Below are 11973 nucleotides of genomic sequence, written 5' to 3'. Positions count from 1 at the left end.
TTGATGATAAACTGGAGGCCCTTGATTTCGTATCCAACGGCTAGAAAATCTAATGACCAGAGATGAAAAAGTCAGTTGACTAACGTGTAGCCTCATCCTGCACATACACATGCACACACGCAAGACACGCACGCCTGTAGGCATGCAACACTGACACGTACACATAACGTACACACGCACGCATGCTGGCGTGCAACACTAACACGTACACATGCACTCACGAACACACGCACGTACACACCCATGCATGTAACACTGAAATGCACCCTTGCACGCACGCAACACTCGCACGCCTGCATGCACACAGCACACGACGCAAGACACACGCTCAACCTATACGTGCATGCACCCTTTGTTAAGGACATGGATTGTTACGGGTATTAATCAATCTTATCTGTGATAAGCAGAACATTGATGTTTGCATCGGTCTTTATGAATCACAACGTATCGAACGGGCTATCAACATAGTAGGCTTAACTACATGAAAAAGATGACGTCACACTCAATGAACAATCATCGGTTTATGAAATGCCCACTTCTGACCGCCCTGTCCCACCAAAGGTTTCTCTGCTGTGCGCTGCCTGCGTTGGGTCACTGACATGCAGGCCATGCACCCAAAGAGCCCACACGTCAATGGAAGAACGACGCAGTGTGCTAGGTGAGAGTCGAGGGCGCCACTCACAGCACGCCCGGCTGAACACGCCTCCGTGCCGCATTCAAATGCCTCCATGAAACCCGCCCGTGTGGAAGCCGAGAAACCCACTCTAGACGCACGTCCGTTCATGACCGAGCCGGCATTAAACGCAATGTCGGCCGAGCTCCTCCCGTCCGCCGTCTATTTAATCTCCTATTTAATCGAGGCCAAACGCCGGCCAAGAATCGCATAGCTCCGCCGCTCCCCTATCTCCTCCACCATTTTGTCCACTCTTACAATGGTGTCGGAGTAATTGGACACGGATACTCCAAAGACGGTGAGACGATATTTCAAGACATCGGGGCTAGCAAAGCCCCTCAGTCCGACTGCCCGGCCGCTTCTGTCGGCTCTCCGTCCGACTACTCTGCCCGGCCGGCTTCCGGCTGCTGACTGCAACGACCAGCCGGCTGCCGACTGTGCCAACCAGCTGGCTGCCGACTGCAGCCCGAAGCGACATCGACAAGACACCGACGAGACGATCGTACCCGAGCACTATTCACGTGTCATCTCAGCCATCATGTATAGTGTCACTTGTCCCCTTGCACTATTTATGAAGTGACCCAGGGACAAGGATGACATGCACCATGCCTTACCCATGCCCACTACCAAGCTTACATCCTAAGCTACCCTCTCCTATATAAAGGGGCACACATCCATCCATCCAGGGGATGGACTCACACTCACACACACTCACGCATGCATGCTCAGGCACATGCGGCCATACACACTTGTGCACATAAGAGGCATATACCATATCAGACGCACTTAGCACTGATCTCAGATACAGCTCCAGGAGCACTCTGTACCAGATATATCAGATCCACTCAGACATGCAGCAGTAGGAATATTATCTCTCCAGAGAGCTCCGAACCTGGGTAAACCACCGCGTGCTACTCGCATACCCGCTCCCGGGCCTATCAGCAGCAGTTTTACCCTCACACTAAACCCTTGTGGCATCTGTCGACTCGCAAGCCCCCCGTGAGAATACCACGACATTTGGCGCCCACCGTGGGGTGGTACTACTACTACGCTACCACGCTGCTGCTGGTTTCGCAGTTCGGGCGGGACCACTTTCGTCATCACCGCGGCGTCGCCGTCGTCTCTCCGGTAGCGCTCGGGGGCCGACGTCAACACGCCCTCAGAGCAGTCGCGAGGGACGGCGCGTCCTCGCCATCGGCCTCTTCGTCTTCATCATCACGGCATCGCGCCGCCTCTCCGATAGCGGCCTGGGGCTCGACATCGACATGCCTCCGGAATGGCCGTGAGGGGCGGCCTGACCTCGCCATCGGCCTTGCCTTCTTCACCACCACTGCAACGCCGACCGTCCGTCCACGCGCGTGCCGCGCGCGGGGCCTCGTTTCGGTCGGCCGTGGTCATCCACGCGCCGCTCACGTTTGCTCCCCTCCTTGCTACGCCTTGCTTGGCCGGAACGCGCATTAGCTTCTCCACCGTGCCATCTTTGCGAGCTAGCTAGATGCAAGTCAAACTATGGTCAAACCATAGCATGCATGCCTCATACACTTCCCATACATTGCTTGTTCAATAGTCAGATACGGCTTGTGCATTGGTCAGATACAAGACAGACATCACCCAGACACGAGCGTGTTTACTGCTAGCTCATATGCTGTTGCTGTCTGCACGCGCGCCCGTCTCCTCCCGCGCGACGCCCTGCCTTGGTGGTGCCTTGCCCTCCCGGGCCTCTCCTCGCGCGCCCGCGGATCAGGACGGCCTCCGGCTGGATCTCCCCCTCCTGCCGCAACAGCCGGCGCCCCGCTGCAGGCCCCGACCATGTTGCCATGGCCATGTGTCTCCTCTGCTCGTGGCCTCGTCGGCTTCGGCCGGCTCTGGTCGCAGCCACACGCCCTGGCTACCCCTGACGCCGCGCCCGTGGGCCGGATCGTAGCCCCATCGTGTGTGCCCCCCGCGCGCCCGCCGGCTCGCCATCGCCGCACCTGTCCGGCTCGCCGCTGGCCGGGTCCTCCGCACCGGCTCCAGCACGCGCCTGGTCCCCCGGGCCGGGTCCTCCGCCCCGGCTGACCGCAGGCCGGGTCCTCTGCTGCGTGCCGTCCCGCGGCCCGGCCCTCCATCCGCTGCACCGGCTCCCGGCGCCAGCTGCTTCCCCGCTGTCGGGCTCCCCTGCCACCGGCTCCCCCGCGCCTCCGCCATCTTCGCGGCGGCCCCTGGCCGGCTCCACCCTCACCACGGCCGCCTTCTCCGCGTCCCGGACCGCGCCCGCTCCCGCCGGGTCGCTCCGCGCCCCTGCTGGCTCCCGCTCCTCCGCTGCGCCATCCGCGCGACCCGGCCGCCGCCTCCCGCGCGACCTGGCCGCGTCCCGTCGCCCCCGCCTTCGCGTGCCGGCCCCGGGTCGGTTTCCCGTCGCCGCCTCGCGACCCCAATCCGCCGTGCTGCATCCGCACCTCAAGCCGGCTCCGCCCGCCAACCCGGACGGCCGGCTCTGTCTCCAACAGGCCGGCCTCGAGCCCCTGCGCCGCCTCTACCCCGAGCCCGGCCGCGTCCGGCTCCTCCGCCGACTGCGCCTCGCCGCGCCGGCTGCCGCCCCGCCGCGCCACTCGACCCGCGCTGACCACCGACTCCGGATCCGGCTGCACCGGTTGCCGCTGCGCTGGGCCGACTCCGCCCGTGGCCGCCTGCTCGCCGCTGTAGCCGGACCCGGCCGCGTCCCTGCTGCTGCCGGCTCCGCGCCGTCCGACCTCCGCCTACGCCGCCCTGCGGCTCCGCGACCCCGCGCCTGCGCTGGTCTGCCCAAGAGAAAAAAGAAGTGTCAATTACACCAGAGGTGCTAGAACTTGGCACAGATGATCGTGGTTCAAGAACTTGGCTTGACGGTGTAAATACGGCGTTGTATACGCCTCTGGGTGCGCCAGCTCGGCGTGAGGCCGGCTGTCAGCGAGATGAAGGGGCGGTGAGGGCGCGTGGACTGCCTTTTTGCGGAAAGCCCCTCGATATTTTGTTTCGCACAAAAAAGTTGCTCCAATGAAATTGTACATAAGAGGAAAATGCTACTCCTGAAATTCGAAATAACAGCCTACAGGTTACCTGTGCGGTTGGCTATCCAGCACAACGTGTCAGATTTGACAACACACTAAGATATATAACCTTTATATACTTTAGGATGAACATTTAAATTAAGAACATCAATCCAATAAATAAAAAACAGCAAGTTAAATACCTGGGCATACCACCCCAACACAAGACGTCTCTTGTTTAAAAAGTATAATTAGGCTATGCATAATTCAAAATTTCCATGTCCTTTTAAAGAGAATTCATGTGTTATTTTAAAACATATTCATACAATTTAAAATATTTATGAAATGTAAAAAATTTATATGATTTAAGTAGTACACAATCAGAATCTGCAATCCAATGGCACACTAGGCTCGTATTTATTTCTCATACAAATTTTATATTTAATTTTAGTTAGAAGTATGTAACTTTTTAGAAAACACACAAAATTTATTAAATCATATGAACTCTTTTTAAAATAACCTAAAATTTTCTTAAACCATGATCAGTTTTATATACTACATGAATATGATATTGAAAATCAGGAAAAAATTAACATATCTACGAATTTATTTAAATAAAAAATATAAAAGTAATTTCATATTTTCTTAAAATGTGAACACGTTTAAATTCATAGTTTTTTTAAAATTCATAAGTTAATTATATGTTTTTTTTAAATTTAGTGCAGGGATATGTTTTGATATTATTTGAACATTTTCAATGTAATTTATTTTATTTGTGTGTACATTATTTTTAAAACATCATTATAATTTACAAAAAAATAAAATACAAAAAACTAAAATGTTGTAATTGTCCGCACTGACTACAGTTCAGTTTAGCCACACAATCATTTTCTGTTATGTAGTCATAAAATTTAATTTTTTGTCAAATTAGTACGTGGATATGTTTTGATGTTGTATGAACATTTTCAATGTAGCTTATTTTATTTATGTATATTATTTAGAACACATGTTATAGTTTACATAATTTTTACAAAATTTTAAAAATGCCAAAAATTGAAATGTTGAAAATGATTGCGCTGACTGCAATTCAGTTTAGTCACACGGTCATGTTGTGTTATATTCATAGTGTAATTTACATCAAAATAAGTTGTCTTGTCAGTTGGGGTGGAATGCCAGGGCATTTATTTACCCTGATGAGGTTCCTGGTTCGATTGACCGTTCATGCACTGATTTTTGGGATTAAAATTGTTCAATCAAAATATATAAAGGATATGTATCCTTAATTTTTCTCGAATATGCACGAGTGTGCATATTATATATTATAGAAGAAAGGCAAAGAGTGCCTCCACCATAGTTCCAAGGTTCATATTACAACACTCCTAATCCTCACTACTAGCCCACCGTTCAAGCCGAAGGAAGAAGGGGTCCATGTCTCTCTTAAACTTGCCGGCAATAGACCACATTCTTCCTTCCGACCTTACTCTACCTAGTAAAACACCTAACGAAGGTGATGCCCCATCAAACACAATAGCATTGCGATGCTTCCACAACTCCCACAAAGTCAGCAAGAAAACCGTATGAAGATCCTTCTTGTGCCAGCCGTTAGTCCCATGCTTCTCCGCAAGCCAGATGGCTAAGGAATCGTGTGCAGTCGGAGTCCAGTCCAGCATGCCCAGCGCCTCACATACTGCAGCCCACGCTGACCTGGCAAAGACGCACGTCAGTAGCACATGATCAATCGTTTCGTCCTCCTGGTCGCATAAGGGGCATGCATCCTGGTGTGGGAGGCCTCTCCTCGCCAGTCTGTCAGAGGTCCAACACCTGTTTCTTAAGGCAAGCCAAGCAAAAAACTTGCAGGTAGCTGGGGCGTGAGACTTCCAGGTCAGCTCTGCCATAGGCTCAACCGTCCGTCCCCAAAATTTTGCCGCGTAAGCCGAGCGCACCGAGAAACGGCCGTTGGTCTCCCATGACCAACCGACCAAGTCCGGCCCATCCGCCTGCTGCTCCCACGTGCTTACTTTGATCCAAAGCTGTAAGTACTCCTGCAATGCTCCCTCACCAATATTCGGGCCAACCTCCGATGCCCAAGACCCATTTTGCACAGCCTGGCCGACTGATCTCGTCAATCTGGTCCGCCTTGGGATCATACCATATATTGTTGGAGCAATCTCTTGTATCCGCATACCATCTAGCCAACGATCCTCCCAAAAAAGTGTATGGAGACCACAGTTTGCTTCACTCCTCATAGCCGCCTGGACAAGTAACTTAGCTTCTTTGGGGATCTTGATCTTGAACTCGCTCCAAGGTCTACTCGTGTCCACTCTTGTGAGCCATGCCCACCTGGCTTGCATGGCCATATTCAGCCATCTAAGGTTAGGTATCCCTAAGCCACCAGCCCACTTCGGCGCACACACCGAATCCCAAGCAACCGCACAGTTCCCTCTGTTAGCTTCCGCTCTTCTGCACCATAGGAAGCCTCTACACACTTTGTTCATTGCCGCAATCGTCTTCTTTGGTAAGTCGAGCGCCATCATGGCGTGGATGGGCATGGCATAGAGCACAGACTTCACCAATGTAAGCCGCCCACTCTTCGGCATTAGAGCCGCTTTCCACTTAGGCAGACAATTTGCCATCTGATCAACTAGAAACTGCATTTGTGCCGCGGACTGCTTCCTCAAGGTCAGCGGCAGCCCAAGGTACTTAATTGGAAAAGCCCCTCTCGGGCATCCCAGCCGATGACACACCGTACCTGCCTCCTAATCATTGCATCTTATCGGTAGGGCCACCGATTTGCCCATGTTTATCCTCAAGCCCGAAGCCTCTCCAAACATTTCCAGAATGTTCTTGCATATGTCTAGCTCCGTGGACTTGGGCTTGATGAACACCACCACATCATCAGCAAATGTAGACAAGCGCTGCCTCATACCTGTATGTGCCAAGGGCTCCAACACACCACTAGTCATGGCCCTCTGAAACAACCTCTGCAACGGTTCCATAGTAAGAATGAATAGCATCGGCGATATCGGATCCCCTTGTCACAGCCCCTTGCAGTTATAGATGGTGTCACCGGGGTCTTCATTTACCATGACTTTGGTGGTGGATGTTGAAAGGATTCCACAGATCCAGGATCTCCACCGAGGGCCAAACCCCATTTGTTGCATCACCTCAAGCAAGAACGACCACTGCACCGAATCGAAGGCCTTCAAAATATCTAACTTTAGAAGCACCGAGGGCATCCTCAGGGCATTCAGCCTTCGGGCCATACTTTGAACCAACATGAAGTTGTCATGTAGCGATCGACCTTTCACAAAAGCGCTCTGGTGGTTTCCAACCAACTGCGGAAGGTGCACCACCAAGCGACAAGCAAGCACCTTCTCAAAAATTTTGATAGCCCCATGCACGAGGTTGATCGGCCTAAAGTCACCCACGTCCAAAGCACCATCCATCTTAGGCAATAATGTCACCAAAGATTTGTTGATAGCCGCCAATCCCCTCATGTCTCCATTGTAGAAGCAATCCATGGCCTTCATGAAATCTACCTTAATAATGTTCCAACACTTTGCATAGAACCGGCCCGTGAACCCATCCGGCCCTGGCGCCCTATCCGGGGGCATATCCTTAATCAGGTTTTCCACTTCCTCCATAGTGAAAGCCACCTCCAACTGTGATAGGTCCAGATGCGGCAGGTCTAGCCCCTGTAGGTTTAGTGTGTAACTCCGCGGCTCCACGGTGCCGAAAGCCCTGCCGTAGTACGCATCCACCGCGGACGCCACCTCTTCCTGCCCTGAGTGAATAGCCCCATTGTATTTCACCGATTTGAGTACATTCTTTCGCTGCCTGTGACTAGCTTGTTGATGGAAAAGCCTCGTGCTCCCATCCCCTTCTCGGAGCTGCAGTAGCCTGGAGCGTTGTCTTGCGATAGTTCTCTCCAGTGAGCATAGCCCTAACAGCTTCCTCTTTAAGCGTCGCCTCAAATCCCTCTCTGCGTCTGCTAGCTGTCTTGATTCCATGGCAACGTCTAGCTGCTTTATCACCTCCAATGCAATGGATATCTGTAACTTTACATTACCAATCCAACGGTTGCTCCACTTCTGAAGACTAACCGCCGTGGCCCTCAGCTTGTTCTGGAGCGTAAGATAGTCGTTCGAGGCCACAGGGGTGGAGTCCCAAGCTGCCTGTACTGTTTCCATGAATCCCTCCGCCTTGACCCAGAACGCCTCAAACTTGAACCTTTTCCTCGTCATAATCTCCAAGTTCATATCGAGAAGCAGTGGGCAGTGATCCGATACTGCCGTACCCAGCGCAGAAACGAAACATGATGGGAATGCTTCATCCCATTCATTGGAGACAAAGACATGATCGATTTTCTCTAGTGTTGCGTTCTGCCTCTCGTTGGACCAAGTGTATCATCGCCCATTCAGGTATAACTCCTTCGGTTCTAGCATGTTCAGCTTAGATCTGAACCGCCTTAACATCCTCCGATTAATCAAATCATTGTTCTTGTCCTCCTGCCCAGCTATGAGATTAAAGTCTCCAGCAACTAGCCAAGGCCCCGCGTGCAGGTCCCGTATATCCACCAGGTCTTGTAGGAACTCAAGTTTGTCGGCCTCCTCCTGGGGGCCGTAGACACATGTCAACCACCAGGCTTGTTCATCCTCCGGACACTTGACCAGTGCCGTCAACGTATGATTTGTGTAGTGTGGGTTGGACAAGTGAGTAATAGATTCATCCCACGCCACCAAGATCCCACCACGTGTTCCCAACGCCGGTAAGTAGAAGAACTTCTCATATTTATTACCAAGGCATTGGCGCACAATGCTTGCAGATACATCATGCAATTTCGTCTCTTGTAGACATACAATGGCCGGATTGGCGGATGTCACCACCTGAAATAGAGCGTTCCTCCTCGCCGGAGCATTAAGCCCACGGACATTCCACACCAACATCTTAAGGGGTTGTGCATTCATTTGCGATGCCCACAACGACCCCGCGTAGCAGAACGGGTCACTAGGCCACAGCCGGCCCGTCGATCAATGGTTCCTGGGGTGATTCCCATCCAAACAAGGCCAGCACAGCCGCAATGTGCGCGTCCGAGAGCGGGCGTGAGAAAAGGTCAACGTACATCCGAAGGGCATCCTCCGAAATAGCCTCTCCCTCATGTGCCAAGCACAACTTCCTGATGAGCACTTGTTGCGGCTTAGATGCCGCATGTTTGGCAATCCTGGCACTCCTCCTGGGCGTGACTTCGATCCTCTGCTTCTTCCTTGCCTGACGGCAGGTGTGGGCAACATTCCTTCTATTCGGCCTGGGCAAGATCGAAGACAAGGGTTGGCGAACACCAGCACAAAATGCCCCCACGTCTACGTGAAACTCGTCCCCCACCCCTGCCTGCATGGGAGCGGCGCTGCATGGCCTCGAATCCAACGCATGGCCAAGCTCCTCCTCAGGTGGGTCCTTATCCACCCCATTGGCCGGACAGTATGGCCTGCATGCCAGTTGGTTGGCCATATGGCCCACCTCGTCCTCTGGCTGGCCCGCGTCAGGCGCCTGCCCAACCATACCCGGCCTCGGGTCCTGCAGCGGGCTTGTATCCCCCGAGGAGAGGCTGACCTGGAAAGTGTCCCAGGGCTCCACCTGCATGGCGCAATCCTCCACATCCTGTTGCAACGACAGGAGTTCCTGATTTTCCCCAGTCCCGAAGCTTGCCAAATCTTCGTCCGTCATATCCTGCAGGAGGAAGGGGATTTGAACCAATCCGATCTGCACAGATCCATGCACATTCCGGCCTCCAATGGGCACCCGGACCGAGGCGACGGCCCCACTCCCCTGCGTCCCAGCAGCTTCGTCCACCTCCTTCTGTCGCCACCTGATTAGCTGCACCGATGGTGGTGAGCACGCAGTCTTCATGGACCCCATCGCTGTCGGGGCCGGGCAGGACGCCTCGCGTGACAGGGAACAACTGGCCCCCAACGCGCCGGGCCCCAAGATTGGCTGAACGACCGGGCCCGTGGGGATACGCATGGCGTTAGCCACGCGGCTGTTGCTGACCAACCCGTCATCCATCCGCATCGTTTGACCGCGGTTGCGTGCACCCCTCGTCGGCAACGCCGCCGCCGCCGTAGATGATCCGGCCGTGCTCGCCGAATCACCACCATGGCCGCCCGTACGCCGAGCGCGACCACCCTGTCCACCTTGACCACCATGGTCACCAGGCGCTGGATCGTCATTCCCAGTGGGTGGCGATGGAGGCGGAGGCGGCGCCGACCGCCCCTCCATAGCCTCGTCGTCCACCAACGGGTCCGCCAATACCTCGATGTCGATAGGATACAAGAGTGCCGTAGTGCACCGTCCCACAGTCAGTCGCCGTCCTTCCTCCATGGCCCAAAGTGTTCGCCGGGGTTCGTCGATGAAGAGCAAACGCCGCCTCGGAATCCGCTGCGGACGGTCTGTGCGCAGCCAGACCCGGAAGTCCGCCATGTCCGCATGACTGGCGGTGTCTTCGTCCACCCCCACAACATAGCCTAAGCCACGCAAGACCACGCTCGCCGTCCTCTGGCTCCAGGCGTGTGCCGGCACCCCTCGCAGAGAGATCGGGACGAGGAGGGGCAGGGATGCCGCCGTGGCCTGCGACTGGCGAATCCAGGGCCGCAAGGAGAGCTCGAACCATGAGGAACTCGCCCGGCCTTCACGCACCATCCGATCCCGGAGATCACCGTCCTGGCAGAGCACCAAGAAATCCTCCGGATAGTAACGTCGAATGGACATTTCCGCCGGGCCGACGCCGAATGCCGCATGCAGAGCACACGCCGCCGAGTCCACGTCCACCGAAGGCCTGGTGCCGGTCACAGTGACAAGCACAGCTCGCGCCAGCTCCGGCTCCAGCCGCCGCGTGTCTTCCGCCGCCTCCAAGAAGCAGACCTCCATCTGCTCTGGCTCCGGACGAGGTGGCGTGGCCTCCAGGGAGCCGAAAGGTGCCGTGAATTCCGGCGAAGCCCGTCTCGCCGACGATGCCGCAGGAGGCCCTTGCACCACATGGCTCCACAAGCGCACCGCGCCCGGCGGAGGTGGCCCCGGCGGCGGAGGAGGTAAGACCGAGGGCGAGCGATGCGGCGAGGCCGGCGGCGAGGGCGCATCCACAGCAGCCCGAAGACGGAGCGCCGGAGGCAGGCGCGGCTGCTGCTCCACCGGAGACGGACTGCACGGCCGAGTGCACCCGCGCGAGGTATGGCCGGCACCGCGGCAACGAACGCAGAACGTGGGGTTGGTGCACTCCCTGGAGATATGGCCCTCGCTGCCACAGTTATAGCAGCAGCCATACAGCTCCGCCGGCAGCTTGGAGGTAGGCGGCGGGCGGGCAGCAGTGAGCACGCGCGGCTCACCAGCCGGGCGGCGACGCCTCGGACGCGAGACGCGGACAGGCGGGGCACGCGGGCGGCGGCCCACCTTGGTCTGCCAGGCCCCAACCCCGGACAGAGGAGCCGGAGCGCGCGAGGAGCCAGCCCCGCCCTGGAGCACCGGGCCGAAGGGAGTGCCCAAGATCTCCAGGACGACGACCATGGACCTGAGCCGCAGCCGCAACTGCGCCGGAGGAGGGGAGATCCGCGCGGAAGGCACACGGGCTGGGGAGGGCATAGGAGCCCGGGGCAGAGAGGGGGAAGCCGCCGACCCGGACGAGAACGACCCCGAGAGAGAGACCTTAGAGACCATGGCGCTGCGGGAGGGTGGGCGCCGCCTCCGGGGTGGAGCGCGACGCTTGTCTGGCCGCCGGCGCCGGAGTGACGGCCGGCGCGGAGCGCAGGAGCGTCAGGGGAGGAGCGGGATATTCGGTATCTGAATTGTGGGTCGCAACACTTGTGGTGGCCGCCGGCGCCGGAGTGACGGCCGGCACGGAGCGCAGGAGCGTCAGGGGAGGAGCGGGATATTCGGTTGTATCCTTAATTGACAAGAAGTCTGCCTACGTGTTCTGGCTAGGACCCGCTCACGCAACCAGCATGTCGCTGGTTCAAACCACTGTCGTCCATTTTATTTTCTGTACTTTTTGTGAGAGAGAAAATATATCAAGGGCCTTTTCCAAAATAAACAGGCCACACGCCCAGCCCAACCCTTTTGGCCACTGAAAGTGGGCTCCTCGCCATGTTGTACGGCAACTCAGAGCTGCAGGCGTATAAAACACCGTATTCGCACCGTCATGCCAAGTTCTTGAACCACTTATATGTACACCATAAGTTCTAGCACTAAAGTGATTATTTATGTCAAGTTCTAGCATCAATGGTGTAATTGACTCAAAAAAGA

Source organism: Triticum dicoccoides, chromosome 3B (assembly GCF_002162155.2).
Source record: "Triticum dicoccoides isolate Atlit2015 ecotype Zavitan chromosome 3B, WEW_v2.0, whole genome shotgun sequence".
In the NCBI taxonomy this organism is placed as follows: domain Eukaryota; kingdom Viridiplantae; phylum Streptophyta; class Magnoliopsida; order Poales; family Poaceae; genus Triticum; species Triticum dicoccoides.
Note: the sequence above shows the minus strand (reverse complement) of the source record.